Source organism: Dromiciops gliroides, chromosome 1 (assembly GCF_019393635.1).
Source record: "Dromiciops gliroides isolate mDroGli1 chromosome 1, mDroGli1.pri, whole genome shotgun sequence".
Classification (NCBI taxonomy): domain Eukaryota; kingdom Metazoa; phylum Chordata; class Mammalia; order Microbiotheria; family Microbiotheriidae; genus Dromiciops; species Dromiciops gliroides.
The window spans coordinates 336897063-336918821 of NC_057861.1; the positions used below are offsets into that span (position 1 = coordinate 336897063).

At 38.9% G+C, this 21759-nt stretch overlaps 1 protein-coding gene and 1 pseudogene across 1 annotated transcript in view; one reads left to right on the top strand and one right to left on the bottom strand.

The window, feature by feature from the left end:
* LOC122746990 (tubulin polymerization promoting protein) overlaps positions 1-21759 on the bottom strand; it is a 141659-nt gene that overhangs the window by 33862 nt on the left and 86038 nt on the right. The gene's annotated exons all lie outside the window — the stretch shown is intronic.
* LOC122737054 lies at positions 3306-5144 on the top strand (annotated as a pseudogene).

Sequence of the window (21759 nt, forward strand, 5' to 3'; positions counted from 1 at the left end):
TGACAAAAGATGGAATTAGTCATTTTTGGAGGGTTTGCAATAAGAAAAGCATAGTAATACATGGAACTGTGAATTGATCCACCCATTTTGGAAAGCAATTTGGAATTATGCTTTAAATGAAATATTTATACCCTTTAACCCAGAAATACCCTTGCTGGCATACATCTCAAGGAGGCCAAAGACAGAAAAGTCCCATATATACTAAAGTATTCACAGCATCACTTTTTGTGGTAGTAAAGAACTAGAATCAAATTATAAGCTTGTTAATTGGGAAATGGCTAAACACATTGTGGCAGCTGAATGTAATGGAAGACTACTGCACTATAAGAAACAATGAATATGAAAAATTCAAAGCAGCATAGGAAGACTTTATGAACTCATGTAGAGTACAGTACACAAAATCACAAAAAACAATATGCACAGTGACTACAGTGGAAAGAAGAATAACACAAAGAAACTGAACACTGTGTAATTAAAATGACCAAGAGCATGGTCCTGAAGAAGATTTCAGAAAATGCACTTCTTTCCCTTCTTTGTAGAGATGAGGGACTGTGGTTGTTGAATATTGCATTTACTTTCAAAACTTTTTGATATTCTGGTTGGTTTTGCTCAACTACTTTGTTTTCTCTCTCTTTTTATTTATTTATTTATTTTTATTGATATAAGGGACGGTTAACTGGGTGGGAGAGGAAGAAGAACTTTCTGGAGTGAGGGTGATATAAAAGAAAAAGGTGTGTATATATACATATATAGATAGATAGATATATAGATATATATATGTATAGATGTGTATAGACGTGTATAGATATAGATATAGATAGGCAGATAGATGATGTTGATGATATAGATATTGACAGGCTGGAACATTAAGCCAAATCTAATTAAATGACATTGAATAGGGATATATTTAAATTCTTTTTGGTTTTAAAAGTCAACTTCATAAGTACAAGACAGGAAAGGTGTGCTTAGCTATCAGGTTATCTGAAAAAGATCTCAAGGTTTCAGTGGGCCACAACCTCAGAATGAGTCAACAGTGTGAAATGGCTGTCAAGAAGGCTAATGCAATCCTTGTGTAACAATTGGAATGATGCCACCTGCTGGAGAGCTACTGTAGGAAAGCTCCGCCATGAGGAGAAGGCATCTGAGGGCAAGCCATGTGGTCAGTTCCTTGGCGTCAGGAAGTGACGTTTGCTCATGGGTACTGTCTATCAAAGCTTCCAGCCAATTAGCTTGGAGCTGTGTACACACGTGTTGGGGGCGGGGGGTGGGGGGGATGTTTCCAACTTCACAGGGGTGTTCGGTCCTTTTGGTTCCTGACCTCGCCATGGCGGGTCAGATGATGAGGTCTCTTAGAAATAGTTAGATTTTTACCTTTCTCTCTTATCCTAATGCTCTTTAAGAAATACTTAAAGACTGAAATACTCTTGCTAAAGCTTATAATTTATTGGCGACCACTCATTAGATATTTTAGACAGTTAGCTAGAATTTTAGCCCCTTACACTTGGTTATAGTGAGAGAGGCAGAACATCCAAAACCAGAGAGACCACTCCACTCTTCCCTGGTCAGACTATATCTAGAATATTCTTTTTAGTTCTGGGAACCACATTTTAGAAGGGATGTTGATAGGTGGCCCAGTGGATAGAGCACTGGCACTGAAATCAGGAGGACCTGAGTTCAAATCTCACCCCAGACACTTACTAGCTGTGTGACCCTGGGCAAGTCACTTAATCGCAATTACCTTAAACATCTGGGGCCATCTCCAGTCATCCTGATATATATCTTAACACTGACCCAGATGTTTCTGGAGGAGAGAGTGAGGTTGGTGACCTTACATCACTCTCCCTCACTTAAATCCACTTCAGTGCAAGTCATGACATCAACGTCATGATCCTCTTTGAGAATGAAGGACAAACAACAAGGACAACAACTGATAAGTTAGATAGTGCCCAGATGAGGCAACTAGGGTGGGGATAAGGGAAAGATTTCCAGATCACACTATACAAGAATCACTGGACAGAGCAGAGGTGGTGTTCAGCCTAGAGGAGTCTCAGAGGGGGTGCAATAGTTTTCAAATATTAAGCAGATGATATATGGAAGAGGGATCATGGCTTCAGAGGGCAGAGTAGCAATGGGCAGAAACTGTGAAGAAGCAAATTTAAGCTTTGTACAATAATATAATACTTCTGGTATAGGCTGGTTAAGATTCTGTAACACTCTGCCTGATGAGTATTTCCTGTTCCATATAATTAGAACCGATATAACTTCTAATTCTTCTAAATTATAGAACACTTTCTTTTTTTAATACTAGGGTTAAGAATAGAACTAACATTTGTTAATCAGGATTTTGCTGTATGTGCTCATTAAGCTCTGATTTAGGAATAATTAATCAGCTGCATCATAATGAACTTCTATTACTTAAGTAGATATACAATCTATTATTTTTATATAATCATTTCTACTTTTCTTAATAACAAGTTAGGGAATTATAATAAGCTTGCATTTGGTATAATTGTATCATGAATATGGCATATGTAACAGTTCTTCCTTCAGATTTTCTGGGGAAAGATGAGATCATCTGGATAAATAAAAATCCAAAGAAGTCGATTTTAAATGCCTTCTAAGACAGGGAGACTCTCTCAAATTCTGGTTCTGCCTCTTATTATCTTTGTGATCTTGGGCAAACCCCTTTCCTTCTCGGAGTTTCAATTTCCTCATTTGTAAAATGAGTGGTTAGGGATTAGACTAGGTGAACTTTATAAGGTCCATTTCAATTCTGTTTACTTTTCTGTGACTTGGATTCACTGGTATATTTCTATGCATCCTTTCCCCTTGGAGGTCCCTTTTTCTTTTTATATAAGAGTATGTGAACTTACTAATCATAAGGGCAAAAATCTGCAAACACTTCCCCTCCCATGCCCATTGCCAAATGTGGGATCAAAAAGCCCATCTTAGGGGCAGCTAGGTGGTGCAGTGGATAGAGCACCAGCCCTGGAGTCAGGAGGACCTGAGTTCAAATCCGACCTCAGACACTTAACACTTACTAGCTGTGTGACCCTGGGCAAGTCACTTAACCCCAATTGCCTCAGAAAGAAAGAAAGAAAGAAAGAAAGAAAGAAAGAAAGAAAGAAAGAAAGAAAGAAAGAAAGAAAGAAAGAAAGAAAGAAAGAAAAGCCCATCTTAGTTGCTTCAGCCTATAGGAGAGCCTGGACCTGGCTACAAGAAATGGCAGCAGCCATCATGGAGGGGCCCCCACCATGGAGACATACCCCTGGCCATGGAGGAGTAGAAACAGGTTGGGGTCAGAAATGCTCCAATTGTCCATAATCCTTTGTTAGATAAAACCAGTGTAGAGGGCATTGGCCCCCAACATGACATATTCTTATGTTAATGATGTCAAATTTGGAGCAGATGCCTAACCCTTCCTTCCTTTAGAGGTAGATCTTTTAGCTGACACTGTTACTTTTACTATGGGACCAAAAAGAAGAACTGTAATCATTGAACAGAGCTGGAGAAGTCTCAAGGTAACAAATGACTTTGTGACTGTTGCAAAAAGCAATTGACTTGAAAGACAAATATAAAGCCAGGCTAGTTCAGATGTTCCCAATAACACAGATGAAGAGGCTGGGGAGGACACTACCACTGTCATGATCCTCGCAAGGTCCATTGCTAAGGAGGACTATGAGGATATGTGGAGATCAGGAGAGGTGTGATGTTGACTGTTGATGCTGACATTACTGAGCCTAAGAAACAATCTAAACTTGTCAGAACCCTTGAAGAAATTGATCAGGTGCCACATTTCTGAAAATGGAGATTAAGAAATTGTCAGCATAATGTCTGATGCAATGAAAAAGGTTGGAGGAAAGGGAAAGGGTTTCATCACAGTAAAGAATGAAAGAACATTGAGTGATGAATTAGAAATTAGTGAAGGCATGAAGTTTGACAGAGGCTATATTTCTATTTTATTAATACAGTTGACACTCAGAAATGTGAATTCCAGGATGTCTATGTTTTCTTGTTGTTGTTGTTATTGTTGCAGGGCAATGAGGGTTAAGTGACTTGTCCAGGGTCACACAGCTCGTAAGTGTCAAGTGTCTGAGGCAGGATTTGAACTCAGGTCCTCCTGAATACAGGGCCAGTGCTTTATCCACTGCACCACCTAGCTGCCTCTGATGCCTATGTTCTCTTAAGTGAAAAGCAGATCTTTGGTATCCAGTCTTTTGTAGCTGCACTTGAAATTGTAAATGCCCACCATAAGGCTTTAGTCATAATTGTTGAAGATGTCAATGGAGAAACATCAAGTACATTTGTTTTGAACAGGCTAAAAGTTGGACTTCATATTGTTGTAGCAAAAGCTCCAGGTTTTGGTGACAACAGGAAGAATCAGTGTAAGGATGTGGCTATTGCTACTGATGGTGCAGTGTTGGAAGAAGAGGGATTGACTCTAAATCTTGAAGATATTCCAGCTCATGACATTGGAAAAGTTGGGGAAGTTATTGGGACAAAAGATGATGCCATGTTTTTTAAAGGAAAGGGCGAAAAATCCCAAATTGAAAAGTATATTCAAGAAATGATCGAACAGTCAGAGATTATTGCTAGTGACTATGAAAAAGAACAATTAAATGAACATTTGGCCAAACTTTCTGATGGAGTAGCTGTAATAAAAGTTAGTGGAACAAGTGATGTAGAAGTGAATAAAAAGAAAGACTGAATTACTAAATGTTACATGTGCTGCTGTTGAAAAAGGCATAGTTCTAGTAGGTGGCTGTGCTTTCCTTGATGCATTCTGGCCTTAAAATTGTTAACTCCAGCTAATGAAGATTAAAAAATTAGAACCGAAATAATTAAGAAGACTGAAGATCCCTGCAGTGACCACTGATATTTGAGGAAATTTTACAAAGCTCCTGAGAGATGGGTTATGATGCCATACTTGGGGATTTTGTGAATATGATTGAAAAAGAAATAATTGACCCAACTAAGGTTGTAAGAACTTGCTTTGTTGGATGCTGCTGGTGTAGCATGTTGTTACTGAAATTCCTAAAGAAGAGAAAGAATCTGGCATGGGAGGGATGGTTGGCATGGGTGGAAGTATGGGAGGTGGCATGTTCTCATCCCCTAGAATAATGCTCTTTCATTATGAAATGTGATGCAAGCAAGACTCAAGGCAGTGTTCTTCCCCAATTTAAGTCAGTTGGAGAGAGGACTGAAATAAAGGCTAATGTTTAAGAAAATCGCTATACCTGTCAGTTATTGGTTTCAGTTGACAAAATATGTAATGGGTTACTGAGGTCATTATCCATGCCTACAGATAATTTTTGTGCATTTTATTAATAAAGACATTTGTACATTCCTAATACTGGGCACAAGATCCATGTACCAGTATTCTGCTGTCAACTTAAACCAGCTGAGGCATTTTTACTATTATTCTGTTAAATCAGAAGTTTAGTACTTGCCATCACTAGAAGGAAAGTTCAGAAGCAGCCTATCTGTGCAAAGACAAATTAAAATTGTGTACAAAGTAGAGAAATATTCAATTATGTGATGACCTTTGTGTAATAAAAGTGTTTTAAATTAAAAAGAGACTAGGTTAAAATGAAAAGTTTCTATCATAAAATCATTGCAAGATCGAATCATACTTTTTTCACTTTTTTGTTTTTCTTTCTTGAGGTTTTTCCCTTTTGTTCTGATTCTTCTTTCACAACATGACTAATGTGGAAATTTGTTTAACATTATTGTACCTATATAACCTATATCAAATTATTTATTGTTTTGGGGAGAGGAGAGGAAAAAGAAGGAGGGAAAAATTTTTGGAACTCAAAATCTTACAAAAATGAATATTGAAAACTATGTTTACATGTAACTGGAAAAAATACTATTAAGTTTAAAAAGAAAATCATTGCAAATCCATTCCATTGACAATGTCAGCTGCTGCCTTTCAGGATTATGACCATGGCTTTGCCTCTAAAGTCTATGGCCCACCCCTTATTTTCATTCATCCTCATTACCTTCACATATCATTTTCTCATCTGTAAAATGGGAGCAGTACTAATATTTGCATCATCAACCTCATCATGTTCATAGATCCAGAGTTGGAAAACATCTTAGGGGTCATGTACTCCTATTCTCTTTCCCCATTTTATAGATAAGGAAACTGAAGCAAAGAGAGGTTAAGTGACTTGCCCAAGATCACAGAAGGAGTAAATGGCAGAACTGGGATTTGAACCCAAGTTCCACGATGTCAAGACCAGCTCTTTTCCTACTGAAGCACTGTACTCTACAAGCTTGTGAGGAAGGTGATTGTGAGTTATTATTATTATTTTTAGTTGTTAAGCCATGTGGCAGTTACCTTAGCTGGGTAAAACATGGTATTAATGAAACACCAATGACTAGTCACTCCTAGACTTCCTACCTAACCCTGAAGCTCCTATGTATAAGAACAAGTAGTGGCCATGCACACTGGTCCTGCTAAACAGCAATTGACACTTACAAAGTCACTGTCCTCTCAGACCTCATGCTCTAAAATGGCTGGTTCAAATGCAGAAATAGGATTAATGTTATTATGTGTGTGTGTGTGTGTGTGTGTGTGTGTGTGTGTGTGTGTGTGTATATATATATATATATCCTATATCAGATTACCTGCTGTCTAGGGGAGGGGGGAGGGAGGGGATGGAGGGAGAAAAATCTGAAATTGGAAAGCTTGTATAAACAAAAGTTGAGAACTATCTTTACATGTAATGGGAAAAAAATAAAACATTTTATTAATTAAAAAAAATAAAAATAAAATGGCTGGTTCAGGTTTAAGTCTGAACCTTGAGCCAAAAGTTTGGAAAAAGAGTCCTTTACCCTTTGTTAATATTAAAATAAACAAATTTCTAAGAAGAGAAGAAGCCTTTCTCCCCTCTCCCCTAACCCTCCACAGGCAGAGAGAGGCTGGTTGAGGAGCACCCAGAAATGCAGATCATTCAGCAGTCGCATCTCCGGAAGTTCAGGCCAGCAGGAAGCCCTTTGCAACAGCGACTTTGAGATTGCTGACCCAAACACCCCATTGCTCCAGAGCCAGCATTAGTTCTGATACAAACATCACTCATTTCTTAACTTATCCCACTTTCAAGGATTTCCCCTACCCCAACACAAATCTGACACAAAAGATCTAAATTCCTTGCCTAGAAAGGGTTATTAGAAGCCCAGCAGTCCAGAAATACTTCATGAAAAGGACAAAAAGGAATGTATTAGAGGGGAAAATCCAAACAAATGACTTCCTCATAAACACAGCGATAACATCAGATGTTGGAAATATATATCAGAATGTCATTGCTCAAAAAACAAACACAATCTCCAGTTCTCCATAATATTCCCTCCGCACACTCAAGATTCTGCTCACTTGGAGGACTTTTCTCAGTGATATGGTGATGGTCTGTTACGCAAACTAAAAAACCTAGAAACTTAGGGCTTTACTCATAAATCTTTAGTAGCTCCCTATTGCCTCCTGAGCAAAATTAAAACACCTTAAACTGGCATTCAAGACCCTGTCCCATCTGGTAGTACTCTAACTCTCTGTCATTATATCTTATCATAATTTCTTCTTTCCACTTTGTCTATACCCTTGCTAAACAGGACTACTCTTTACCTTGCAAATGTTGTTTCAATTTTCCTGCTTTCATACCTTTGATCACAATGTTCCCTGTGCCTATAATGTCCAACATCCCCTTATTTGTCTCCTGAATTCCTACACCCCCCTTTAAAATCGAACTCAAATGCCAACTCTTCCCAAAAGCCTTCTCTGATTCTTTTTTTGGACCTCATGGAACTTTATTTTATACTCTTCTAATGAACCAATCATGTGATATCATGTATTAAAGTTTTCTGTGTTTGTGTCTTATCATATTTCCAACAATTGTAAGCTTGAAGAGTTTGGAGACAGTCTTTATTTTCCTCAGAGCCTCAGAATGTTGCTGCTGTTCATCATACATTCTTGAAGAGGGATAATGACATCACGAGTTAAACTCAAATCACTCAGAGCCTAGGATGCCATGGGTATATAATAAATATTAATATACACCAGACACCATGGGTCCATTATAAATGTTAGTTGAGGGGGCAGCTCGGTGGCGCAGTGGATAGAGCACCGGCCCTGGAGTCAGGAGGACCTGAGTTCAAATCTGGCCTTAGACACTTGACACTTACTAGCTGTGTGACCTTGGGCAAGTCACTTAACCCTCATTGCTCAAATAAAATTTTTTTTTAAATGTTAGTTGAATTGAGTATGATTTGCTCACAGGTAACTAGGTAGCACAGTGGATAGAATACCTAGTTTAGAGTCAGGAAGACTCATCTTTCTTAGTTCAAATCTGGCTTCAGATACTTCCTAGCTGTGTGACCCTGGGCAAGTCCCTTAACCCTGTTTGCCTCAGTTTCTTCATCTATAAAATGAGCTGGAGAAGAAAATGGCAAACCTCTTCAGTATCTTTGCCAAGATAACTACAAATGGGATCACAGAGAGTTACCCGATATCTGATAGCTGTGTACTGTGGATAAATCACTGAACCTCTCTGACTGTTTCATCATCTCTAGAGTAGGGATAATAATACCAGATGTAGCTAACCCCTGGGTTGTTGTGAGGGTCCACAAGGGGTAACTTGTGCAAATAACTTTACCAACTTTAGAGTGCTTCTATAAACCTCAGTGGCTGCTCTGAGATTCAGACTCTATAATGCAAGAACAGTAAGGGAGTCAGACTTCTCTGACTTTTAATTTCAATGGCCTCCTCCTTTTCTCTTGTGGTCTGTGGAAATAGAACAGTAGGACACCATTTTAATCTCAGAGATTTAAAAAAAAAGTCTGAAACCCTGACCGCCTGCCTCCTCAAGTATCTGTTCTCCATAGTATAAACTAAGGAAGTGGGAATAAGTAGCTCACTGCACAGCAGACTTAAATACTTGTGGGGCTAGTAAGTGCAATAAGAAAGAGTAGTATAGTAGAACAAGAACTTATCTTGGAATCAGAAGGCCTAGATTCTAATCTCACATCTGAGGCTTACTAGCAATGTGACCTTGGACAAGTCATTTATCCTCTTGAGCCTCAGTTTTCTCATCTGTAAGATGGGAGAGGATCGGGGGTAACTAGGTGGCACAGTGGATAAAGCACCAGCCCTGGATTCAGAAGGACTTGAGTTCAAATCTGGCCTCAGACATTTGACACTTACTAGCTGTGTGACCCTGGGCAAGTCACTTAACCCTCATTGCCCTGCCACATCCCGCCCCCCCCCCCCGCCCCAAAAGATAGGAGAGAATAATTTCAACATGGCTGTTCTGATGAAAGAACTTAATAAACCATAGCATACTATCTAAATGTGAATTGTTGTATATACACTCTGTCTCTGTCCAGCCTTCTGACTTTATTTCCTAGTGAGGATACTCTTTCTGCCAATGAGGGACAACAATTAATCTGCATCTGATAAGGCTTAGAGGCTTGACATGGTGCTAAGGGGGGGGGGTGTCACACTGATGGTATGTCAGAGATGGGACTGGAACCTAGGTTTTCTTAACTCTAAGGCCAGACCTCTATTCACTATTTCCTTCTGCTTCTGAGTTTATTATAATGGCATCAAAATCACTGGTTCCTGCCAATTCCTTGGCTTGAGTACATAAGTAGTTTTGATCAATAGGGGAAGTAGATAGAACAAGTCAAGACCATTCCCTTTACCAGAAAAAAAAAAAACAAAAACAAAAACAATGAAGAGCTACTGAATGGTTGGGGCCATCGAGTGCCCTCTTTGTATGTGTAAAGGAATAGCATATCACCTTAAAAACATGACAGGAGTATATCTTTTTTCTGCTTATTTGTGTCTTTTCCCCCAGCCTCTAGCAAAGGGCCTTCCTTGCACCTAGAAGGCACTTAATGAATAGTTAAATGAATGAGTTGTGCACAGTGATAGCAATATTGTTTGATGAAGAAATGTGAATGACAACTATTCTTGGCAATACAGTGATCCAAGACAATCCCAAAGGACTAATGATGAAGCATACTATCCACTTCCAAAGAAGGAACAGATATTGATTGAACACAGACTGACCAAATGCTATTTTTCACTTTCATTTTTTCTTATATAAAATGGCTAATATGGTAATATTTTGCATTATTGCATATGTGTAATCTATATCTGATTGCTTACTCCCTCATGGAGAGGGAAGAGGGAGGGAAGGAGTGATAGAATTTGTTGTTGTTTCTTAAAATTATTTAAAATTTTTTTCCAATTACATGTAAAGGTATTTTTTAATTCCAAATTTTTCTCCCACCCTCCTTTCTCTCCTCTCTCCTGAAGCCAGCAAGCAATCTGATATAGGTTATATATTACAATCATGTTAAACATATTTCCACATTAGTCATGTTGTATGAGAAGAACCAGAACAGAAGGGGAAAAAGTAAGAAAGAATAAACAAGAGCAATAACAAAAAAAAGCAACAACAAAAATGAAAACAATATGCTTCAATTTGTATTCAGACTCCATGTACTTCTTCTGAATATGGAGAGCATTTTCCACCATAAGTCTTTTGGCATTGTCTTGGATCATTGTATTGCTGAGAAAAGTTAGGCCTATCACAGTTGATCATCACACAATGTTGTTGATACTGTGTACAATGTTCTCTTGGTTCTGCTCATTTCACTCAGCATCAACTCATGTAAGTCTTTCCAGGTTTTTCTGAAATCCATCTGCTTATCATTTCTTATAGCACAATAGTATTCCATTACATTCATATACCACAACTTGTTCAGCCATTCCCCAATTAATGGGCATCCCCTCAATTTCCAATTCTTTGCTACCACAAAAAAGCAGCTATAAATATTTTTGTACATGTGGGTCCTTTCCCCTTTTTTATGATCTCTTTAGGATAAAGATCTAGTAGTGATATTGCTGGGTCAACAGTTTTGAAGCCTTTTGGGCATGGTTCCAAATTGCTCTCCAGAATGGTTGGCTCAGTTCATAGGTATACCAACAATGAATTAGGAAACCACTTTTCCCACATCTTCTCCAACATTTATCATTTTCTTTTTTTTGTCATATTGGTCAATTGGATAGGTGTGAGGTGGTACCTCAGAGTAGTTTTAATATGCATTTCTCTAATCAGTAGTGATAGAGAACATTTTTTCATATGGCTGTAGATTGGTTTAATTTTATCAACTGAAAACTGCCTTTAGGAAGAATAGAATTTGGAACTCAAAACTTTTAATAAAAATGTTTAATTTTTTTATAAATGTAAAGGGGCCAGGAATATTTTTTTAATTGTTGAATGAATGACTAATTATTTTCTCTAAGCTAATAGCTTTATGAAGCTTTTCCTTATGTCAGTAAAGGTTTCATTCAGTTCATCATTTGAAAGATCATTGGAACATAGGGTAAATAATTGGAAGGGACTCTGGAGATAATATTGTCTAACCCTTTATTTTATAGCTGAGGAGACTAAGGCACACAAAGGGGGTGTGACTTATCCAAGGGACATATGAGTCCACACAACAGCAGAGCTGGGATTCCTATTCAGGCCCTGTGACCCCACAGTCAATATTCATGACATAGAGAAGCAGGAGCAAGGATTTCACTTCTGCAGAATCAAGATGGATTGTGTACAGAGAAGCTTGAATATTCTATCATTTTAAGGGAAAATTGTTGGAAATAAAGTTGGTTTCTAGAAGAAAACACGAAAACAAATCCTGACCTGCTTAGCCATGCAGACTTAGGGCATCTTTTTAGATGCCATATCCTTTGGTTCACAGAAGGAAAACAAACATGGCTTAACTAAACTCCCAGAGTTAAAAGACAGTTAAGAGACACTACTTGAGAGAAAATGGAAAGAGTTCATCTGAATTTGTATTTATTTAACCTATTTGCTGTACTATAAAAGCCCTGCAGCTGTTTGTCAGTGAATGGCTGCCAAAAGGTACTTGCTAACCTCATCACAGTTCAAGGTCAAGACATTTTTAGTAAGGCCTGCCAACTGGACAAGAGTTTGGGTTTGAAACTGCTTTGAAATAACATTTATAAACAACCTTTTCTATCACCTTTCTTAAATCTATATTAGTAAGCTTAGTGAGTCATCAGAGAAAAGAATTTGATAACAAGTCTGAATTTTAATTCTCTTTTTATACTAACTGGTAAATTTATGAAAATTAACTTTCTTTTGAGAAAGGCCATTGTTTTCTACCTGAGAAGGGATCTATAGAGTTCCTTTTCATCTTTCCTGACTCTGCTTTGGGCTCGGGTTAGATGTGTTCAGGTAAGAGGCCTAGCTTCCCATGAGTGGAGGATTCTTGGAAGGGAAGAGTGGTAAATAAAGTGGTAAAGATGGATTGGAGTCAGACTGTGAAGGGCCTTTAATGCCAAATGTAGAAACTTTATCTTGAAGGCAATAGGGAGCCATAGAAGGTATTTGTATTGAATGTATGCTCAACACAAACAATGATGAAGGAAAACCATCCCTGTTTACCTTGGCCCCTAAATGACTGTGCAAGTTTAGGAAAATAACTCTGACATGGGGAATTAAAGTAGGAGTGGATAGGAAAGAGTTAGAGCCAGAAACACCAACCATTTGGGAGGCTTTGATGGAGGACAGGATGGAATGTGGTACCCAGAAGACTAGGAAGGAAGGGGTAGATGTTAAAGAAAATAAGAAAATACCAACAAGATTTGATAACTGATTGGATATGGTTGCCAGTCACATTTAGGGGTCATCTCTATAGAGGTGATGGCTGATGAGTAGATAAGTTCTCTGAGGGAGAACATGCTGAAAGAGAAAAACCTAACGCTAAGGACTGAACCTTGTGAAACACTCAAAATGAGGAGTGGAGAGAGAGAGGAGGCAATGAAGGAAAAAGGATAAAGCAACCTTACAGGCAGAGAAGGGACACGTGTCATCACGGAAAGCCCAGGAGAAGAAGGTTTCAAAGTGAAGGGGGGATAGTCAGTGGTGTCAATTCAATCATAAAAGGTCAAGGGGAATGAGAAATAAGAAAAGACCTTTGAATCTGGCAATTTGGAGATCAATGGTGGTCTCAGAGCAAGTAGTTCCAGTATAGCAGTGAGGTCAAGTCAAAATACATGGAAGGAATGGGTTAGACTAATTAAATATCTGGTTATGAAAGCAAGGATAGAAATAGGGACATATGAGTCAAGCTTTTGTTTGTGGTGGTGGTGGTGATGATGATTATAACTAGCATTTATATAGTGCTTTGAGGTTTATCTACCAAGCTACCTCTGTTCATTTTTGCTTGCTTGTTTTAAAGATTAACACTGTGCACACATGAGCAAAGAGAAGAAATCGTTCTGTAAAAAGGGAGATAGCTGAAGCATGGGTGCACAGGAAAGATTGTTGGGGTGTGTAAAGGCAGACAAGGTTTGGAGTTGTCAGTGGCCATAGAGAAAGTGCTAGGAAATCAACAAGAAATTAATAAAAAGGAATGTTTAGTATTCATGAGGGTCTACTTGAAGCAAGACAAGATAGATTTGCAGTGGGCTAGATTGGTGATGTCCCATGACATTCCTGGGCATGCTCCAACATGCAAGAGGAGAGGATAAGGATGGGTGATCCTCAGTGGGTACAGAGAGCATGTAAAAAGGGTAAGAGGAGGAGGAGGAAGAAGTGTGGGATATTTATGAAGATAGCATATAAAGTGGTTCATCATGGGGGTCTAAGCTGGCCAGGGAATCAGGTGAGTTCAGAAGGTCAATGGCCTGAGTGATGCAGTTGTAAGTGACTGGAAATGCCACTGAGACTGGGGAGCTAGTTTAGTGGATATTGGGATAAGATCGAGTTGTCAATGAAGGTTGCTGTGGTAATGGTGGGGAAGGAGGAATTAAGTTCTCCATCTTGGTAGGTTCAGCAAGGACAAAGTCCAGGCTGTGCACTCATTGATTATTAGGAATAATGAACTAAAAAAGAAGGAAGGAAACATTCATTTATTAAGTACTACTATGTGCCAGTCACTATGCTAAGGGCTGAGAACAGATCCCAGGGTGATCATTAGCACAAAGTCCCATCTGTTCTCCATACAGGGACTTCATCACAGACATTAAAAGTCAATAATCTTCCAAGTGGAGACACTTTACAGAAAGAAAAAATTTTAAAGTGCAGTGTTTCCTCAAGACTGAAAGGACAGTTTGAAAAACATGATTCAATAGAGTATAAATTCTACAAGGTCAGCGCTGATTTAATTTTTGTCTTTGAATTCCCAGTGCTTATCATATTTTCTAGAATATAGTAGGAGTTTAATAAATGCTTATTGATTGATTGATCACTGTATTCAAATACTTTTTTTTTACTCTACTAAAAGGACATCATCTGTATCTTATAGTGGGAAGAGCTCCACCCTAAGAAGTTAAAAGATCTGAGCTTCAATTCCACTTCTTTACTAGTTCTGTGACCATGTGCTAGTCATTCCCTCCTCTGGTAAAATGGAGAGCATCATATTTACACTCCCTATCTAATAGGACTATTGTGGGAAAGTACTTATGAATAAGCCTTAAATTCCTATGTAAACATGAGTTATTATTGGTCCTATCATATATGTAAAAACGCTTTAGAAAAGGAAAAACGAAAGGTTCTTTAGTGCAAGCATCTTTTATGCAGTGAAAATTTTATCTACTGGAGTTCTTTGTATTCGTAAAACCAGGGATTTCAGGCTTTGGGCCAGGAAGTGGACATAGCTCGGTTTTATGGATCGAGATGTTATTGTGGCACTTGTCAAAATGGGATTCTACTGGTATGAGATTGTTAACTGTATGGAGAACAGTAGCCAGGAGCTCCAGAAGGCCAGCGTCTAGTGTGCACTTCGTATCTGCCTCAGCCCTCTAGCACAGCACTTGTGAGGCCCAAAGTGGGTGCTCAATCCATCTTTGGTAGTTAGATGAATGAATAAAAGAGTGAGTGATGGAATGCCTAGCAAGAGATCTGCTCAGCCTTTGGCTTCCATTCCACATCAAATCTCTGCTTCACTAGCTCTAACCCTGGGCTTGATAGGCCCAGACAAAAATCCCCAAACTGGACCCATATAGCCCTTCTATTCTCTTTCAGGACCTTTCTACTTGTCAACACCGTTTTAACTGAACAGCAACTTTGGATTACAACCGAAACACACTTGTGGTTTGCCAAGGAAACAGAGTCGAACTCTCAGGGATGGGTTTGTCAAAACTGTTAAACCAGTTATTGATTGACCAAAACACCACTCATTCTTCCTACTCCATTATTCCTAACCTTGACCAGTTGACCATATCCTAGCTGTCTTCTGTGTTCATGGGCGGGGTGGGGGGAGCAGTATCTCTATGTCTGTTCTTGGGAACTATGATTAATGATTCTAGAAAGAGTATATATGTTGGAAGTGAGATCAAAGGGGCCAAGGGAAGTATAGTCAAGGCCATATGGTGAAATAGCAGTGAAAAGAGGGCTTATGAAAATATCTGGCCAGTCATACAGCATAAGAGATCACAGAACTATGTGCAGGGATTTTATAATGATTGGCCATCCAAATAATGATGGAACACATAAAACACATGTGCACTCATCTGTAAAGTAGGAGGAAGTCTCCTTGCTACTTCAGTCCACATCACTAGCTGACTTAGCTCATAACCTACTTGAAAATTTCTCTTCTTCCAAGTTACTTTATGAGATGTCAACAGAGATGCTTGGCAATGATCTAGACTGTGTGGTATGTTCTGGCCCTACTGTCTAGAGTGGTGATAGGTACTGTGGAACTGGAAGAGTGGCAGTCCCCACACACAGCTCCAAGCTAACGGGCTGGTCGAATTCAAGTCCATTGATTGACATGACTTAAAGGTGGTCTATGAATAGAGGCAACTTCTGGGATGCCAATTCGACCTTAGAAACCTTAGAAAGGTCAAATGCTTTCTCAGCATGGGGCCCTGGTTCTCACACTCCCCTCTTTGCTTCAAGAAGAAACATCGTTTCATTGCATGAAGCAATAACATTACAGATACTTATGACTAACAAAGTAAAGAGAATGAAAAGAGAGAAAAGAAATTGAGGGACACATTGACAGAAGCTAAAGGGGGCACTCCTCTTTAGCAGGTAGACAGTACAAACAAAGAAAAACTAAAAGGGGCACTCCCCTTTAGCAAGTGGACATTAAAAATAGTGTATGCAATGGGGAAAAGGGAAACAGGAAAATATCCAGTTAAGTCTTTGAAAGTCTTATCTCAGATGGTTCCTGGGATGTCCTCTGGGTGTAGTTGTGAAGTGAAAGTCTTTCAGGTGTGGATGCTGATGATCAACTAGCAAGTCTCAGCTGGAGAGTTTTGGGTGTGGTTGTAAAGTCTCTCAGGTGCAGATACTGATAATCAGCTGTAAAGTTTCCTACAAAATTGATCTTAACACAACTTTAAATAGGTTTGCCAAGGGGCAGCTAGGTGGCGCAGTGGATAGAGTACTGGCCCTGGAGTCAGGAGTACCTGAGTTCAAATCTGGCCTCAGACACTTAACACTTACTAGCTGTGTGACCTTGGGCAAGTCACTTAACCCCAATTGCCTCATTAAAAAAAAAAGAAACAACCCCCCCCCAAAATAGCTTTGCCAATAACCAAATTAAACAATGAGAGTTCTCAAAAACATGTCTAAGGAAATTCAGAATCTTTTAGAGATTTTACAATTACTGTCCAGTTGTTACACATGGAACATATAATAAAAACAAAAATTGAAACATTCTCTAAAACTTAATATTACTACACTACCCCCTGTGGAGAATAAATTGAAAAGATTATCAGTATCTCTTTTCATTCATTTTACTTTGTTAGTCATAAGTATCTGTAATGTCATCACTGTGATCATGGCCATCACTGGAGTTGTATAAAGGAGGCTTTTGGTGAGCCAACAGAGTATAAACCCACAGCCTAATATTTTTAATCCAATGTCAAGTGGTAGTAATACTGATTGATCTTATTCTTATCTTTTTTGATGGGGTTCAGAAAGAAATGGTCCTGCTATCATCCTTTTATACTTAGTGTTCTATTTCCTTCTCCTGCTCTTTTTACTGATGAAGAAACTAAGGCAAACAGGGTTAAGAGACTTGTCCAGGGTCATACAGCTAGTATCTGAGGCTGGATTTGAAATCACAAAGAAGAGTCTTCCCAACTCCAGCACTCTATCCACTGTGCCACTTAGCTGCCCCCAAGATTACTTTGTATTTGTTTGCTCTTCCCCCAATAGAACTGTTTCATTTTTGTATTTATATCACCAATGTCTGAAATTGGTTGGTATTTAATAAATGTCTGCTGACTGATCAGAGGAAGTTCAGTGAAATGTAAGGGCCTTGCCAAGGATTTTAAAGTTAGAATCTCCACAGGAGGGATTCCAATGCAGAAAAAGCATTTATATAGCACTGAAAAGTTGCAGAGTACTTTGCACACATTAGCTCATTTGAATCTTACAATAGCCCCATGAGGTATCTCTTGACACCATGTCCTGCCTTCTCTGTAGGACCCCAGGACCAGTTCATGCCAAAGATTCCCCAGGGAAATTGTAGAACGTTTACATGGGTACAAACAATTGTGCAACTAGCAGACTTCTTTGCAGCCTTTCTTAGATTCTCAGCTTAGAAGTGCAAGCAATCCCTTCATAGGCAGGCTTAACTGAAGGAATTCTTGCATACCTTGCTCTGAACCAGTTTGGTATCATGTGAAGGGCACTGAATTTGGCTTCACATCTTGACTCTGCCACTTACTACAGTAGAGTATTAGACTTGGAAACAGGAAGACTGTTTAAATCTTTCTTCAATTTTCCAGTTTCTGTGGCCTTTGGCAAGTCACTTACTCTCATTATTATCTTATTGTGATCTTGAGATCATAATAGCAACTACTTCACAGGGTAGCTATGGGGATAAAATTAGATAGTATTATAAATGCTAGCTTTATTACTGTTGCTATAATGAATATAGATTATCATTATATCAATATTATTATTTGGCGGGGGCAGGGCAATGAGGGTTAAGTGACTTGCCCAGGGTCACACAGCTAGTAAGTGTCAAGTGTCTGAGGCTGGATTTGAACTCAGGTCCTCCTGAATCCAGGGCTGTTGCTTTATCCACTGCGCCACTTAGCCTCCCCTCAGTATTATTATTATTAATAATAATTATGGATAATGATTATCTTGTGACCAGTTCCATGGGTCTCTATTTCCTCATTTGTGAGATAAAGATAATGTATTAGATGATCTCTAAGGTTCCTTCCAGGCCTAAATTTATCTAAGTGAGGTGAACTTCTGATGGAGGAAGCTAAAAAGGGTTAACAGATACCAGAGCTCTAAGACCTGAACTCTAATCAATAGCAGCTAAAAGGGATTAATAGACAAACTAGGGCTTAAATTCTTATCAGCCGTTACCTGGAGATTTGAGTTTCTATCAACTAACACCTACAACAAAAGCCTAAGGAGACAAAAGCCAGAGACCTTAACTAGCCATCAATAACCAAAATGTTTAATGACAGGAAACCAGATCTTAAATAAAGAGATATGTTTAAATTCCAAAAACACCTCCAGGGAAAAAGGTATCTTCCTCAGGGGTTGTTTTAGGATCCCAGGAATTCCAAATTAGGATAAGCTCTCCCCTGTACCTATTTAAGGAGGAGATTAGGATAATGAGAAGATAACCTACTTTTTCATACTATAAATATAACCATCTTTCTTCCCCCTATTTGAGATAACTTTTCTTTTCCCCTATGGTATTCTCCTTGTAGACTCTCAGTATTCTAATAAAACTTAGGAAACTGAGTCACTGAGTCTTGTGATTCTTTGGGATGCCTCACGATCAATTTGATCAATTAAATCCATTGCTCCTATAGCTACTACTTTACTTCCACAAGTCAGAATTGCCGATGCTGTTTCTCTACTTCTGTTTTAGAGTCCAGCGCTTCAGCTGTCACAAGGCACACAAATCCAGAAAAAATAATTGTCTCAATAACTCTGATATTCTAGGTGATTTGCCCAAACTAGTCAGAAAATACAGAAGAATATACACACATCTGGGGCTGGAATAACCACCTCCACCACCATCACTACTCTCATTTATAGTACTCTCATTTATATTATGCAAAGAGTTGTAAATAATTAGCTTATTTGATCCTGAAAATAGCTGTTAAAGGTAGGTGCTACTATTTTACATTTTACAGATGAGGAGAATGAGATTCAGGAAAGTTATAGGACTTGCCCAGGATCACACATCAAATAGGGTTCAAGGATTCAAACCCAGGTTTTTCTAACTCCAAATCCTGTTTGGTTCTATGCACTGTGCCACACTGCCTAATGTGGATACCTAGTTCAGTTATCCGGATCCTCCAATGTACATAATGCAAAGCCATCTTCATTGGTTTGAGCCTCAGAGGGTTGGCATTTCATAGCCTGGATGGGCTTCTGAGGCTCAAGCCATGTAGTTGCCCTTTTGTGCCTTCAGATGACATAGTTGGACCCTGTCCATTCCAAATGCGTGGATGAGGGAAGTCTGAATTATGACATTTAAGGCCTAAATCCAGGAAATTCTCCCTATTCTCCCTTAGACTTAGTCCTTAACTTGGGGGTGGGAAATGGGGTGGGAAAGGCAGGGTGATTTTCCTCTTTGGAAACTTCCTTTTCTAATGCTGCCAGTACCCATTCTTCAATTTCTAGTCTTAAGAGAGTTTCCTAGGGCACTTGTATGGGGTCACACAGCTATCAGGAGATTGTGAACCCCAGGTTTATTTGTCTCCAAGGTCAATTCTCTACCCACTATGCCACACTTCCTTTAGCCCTGAATTATAGGGGTAAAATGTGATGATGTTGGCCTGACCTTCAAAAACCAATGAGACAATAATACCCTCGGGGTATCTCCCTAATTTCAGTCTCATGTATGTGAGGCAGAAAGAAGAGTTTCTCATTAGCTAAAAGTGAAATAAACCATTTCAAGAGGAAGGTCCTTTGTTCCCACAGAAGGATGGTTGTTGATGGATTTTCCACTCTCCCCCCATGACCTCCCTTCCTTCCAGGACTTTTCTGTACAAGTTAGTTGCATTTGCAAGTGTTAGGCTGGGAGGCAACTTGTTTTGCTGCAAACTTAATCTTGTTCAGGTCATAAAAGCTCCAGCTGTTTTATATTCAACCGATAATTTAAGAATGAGATCAGCAGTCATAATCAGGTCAACAATTAAAAATTAAATACAATTTTAAAGCAAAGCACTTCACAGACATTACTGCTGTTCCATTCTAGAAGCAGAGAAATGGATCACTTCATCAGTCTTTCTTAAATATAATGCAATTTCATTCCTTCGGATGCACTAACGCAGAATTGGTGATAATTTTGTTAGTGTCTGGGCTGAAGTTTATGTTTAGCTCTGGAAAAAATGATTTGCAAAATACATTTGCTGCATAAAAGAGCAGAGGAGAGCACTTAAGAGAACAACTGATTTCAAACACTTTCAGAATAGCCTTAAAATAACAACAATGTACATACTAATTACAAACTCTTCCTCTTTATACATTAAAGCAAATCCAGTTAAGTCATCAGCTTGGCAATACTACCTCAGGTTCATTTGAATTTACTATTTGTACTTTCAAATAAATTTGCATTTACTTTATTTTATTTTTGGTGGGGCAATGAGGGTTAAGTGACTTGCCCAGGGTCACACAGCTAGTGTCAAGTGTCTGAGTCTGGACTTGAACTCAGGTCCTCCTGAATCCAGGGACAGTGCTTTATCTACTGTGCCACCTAGCTGCCCCCCTAATTTGCATTTATTTATTTATTTATTTTCTGTTTTTGTTTTTTTGCAGGGCAGTGGGGGTTAAGTGACTTGCCCAGGGTCACACAGCTAGTAAGTGTAAAGTGTCTGAGGCCAGATCTGAACTCAGGTCCTTCTGAATCCAGGTTGGGTGCTCTATCCACTGTGCCACCTAGTTTCTCCCTCCCTGCATTTATTTTTAAACTATTGTGTGGTTCAGATGTTTTTACTCATTCAGACTGACCTAATCTCCAGACAATCCAAATGAACAGGGTTTCCCTATGTTTGACGTTTAAATAAAAATACAATCAGCCCTGGCAAAGCACTTCTAACCCATTTTGGGCTACTGACACACCTTGTTACATAAGGTTTGATGATTTGGGGACCTTAGCTAAATAATGATGATGAATTAGGCATAAAGGAAAAAAAATAAATATAGCCAAAGGTCCCCTTTCCATGAATCCACATGGACTTGGGTTCAAATGGTGTGGATTTTGAATGGCAATAGACCTCTTTTGACTCATTCATCTACTCAGTTAGAAAGATTTGGGAATATCTGAAGCTAAACCAAGGTCTAAAAATTAATAGGGACACTAAAATGAATAATAAAAGTATTTAAAACAAAATCAGCCACATTTTTGAATGTGTGGGAGGAACTCCAATGTTTAGCCTGAAAAAGGGAAGACTCAGTGTGGGGGAAGAAGGGGCAGGGAAAGCTTCTAAGTGGCTTCAAGTATTTAAAGGGCTGTGAAGGGGGCATAACAGGGGTTGATCACAGGGTACAGCCTCTCTTTTGGATGCCACTGTTCTAGATCTTAGAATTATAGACTTAGTGCTGGAAGTGATCTCAGAGATCATTTAATCCAACTCCTTTGTTTTACAGATGAGATCATTGAGAAGCTATCATTTTCTCCAGGTTCTCCAAGTAACAATGAGCAAAATCAGAATTTAAACTGGTGTCCTGACTCCCAAACCGGTGCTGTTTCCATACTGCCCCCACCCAGGCTAAAACTCAATCCCTC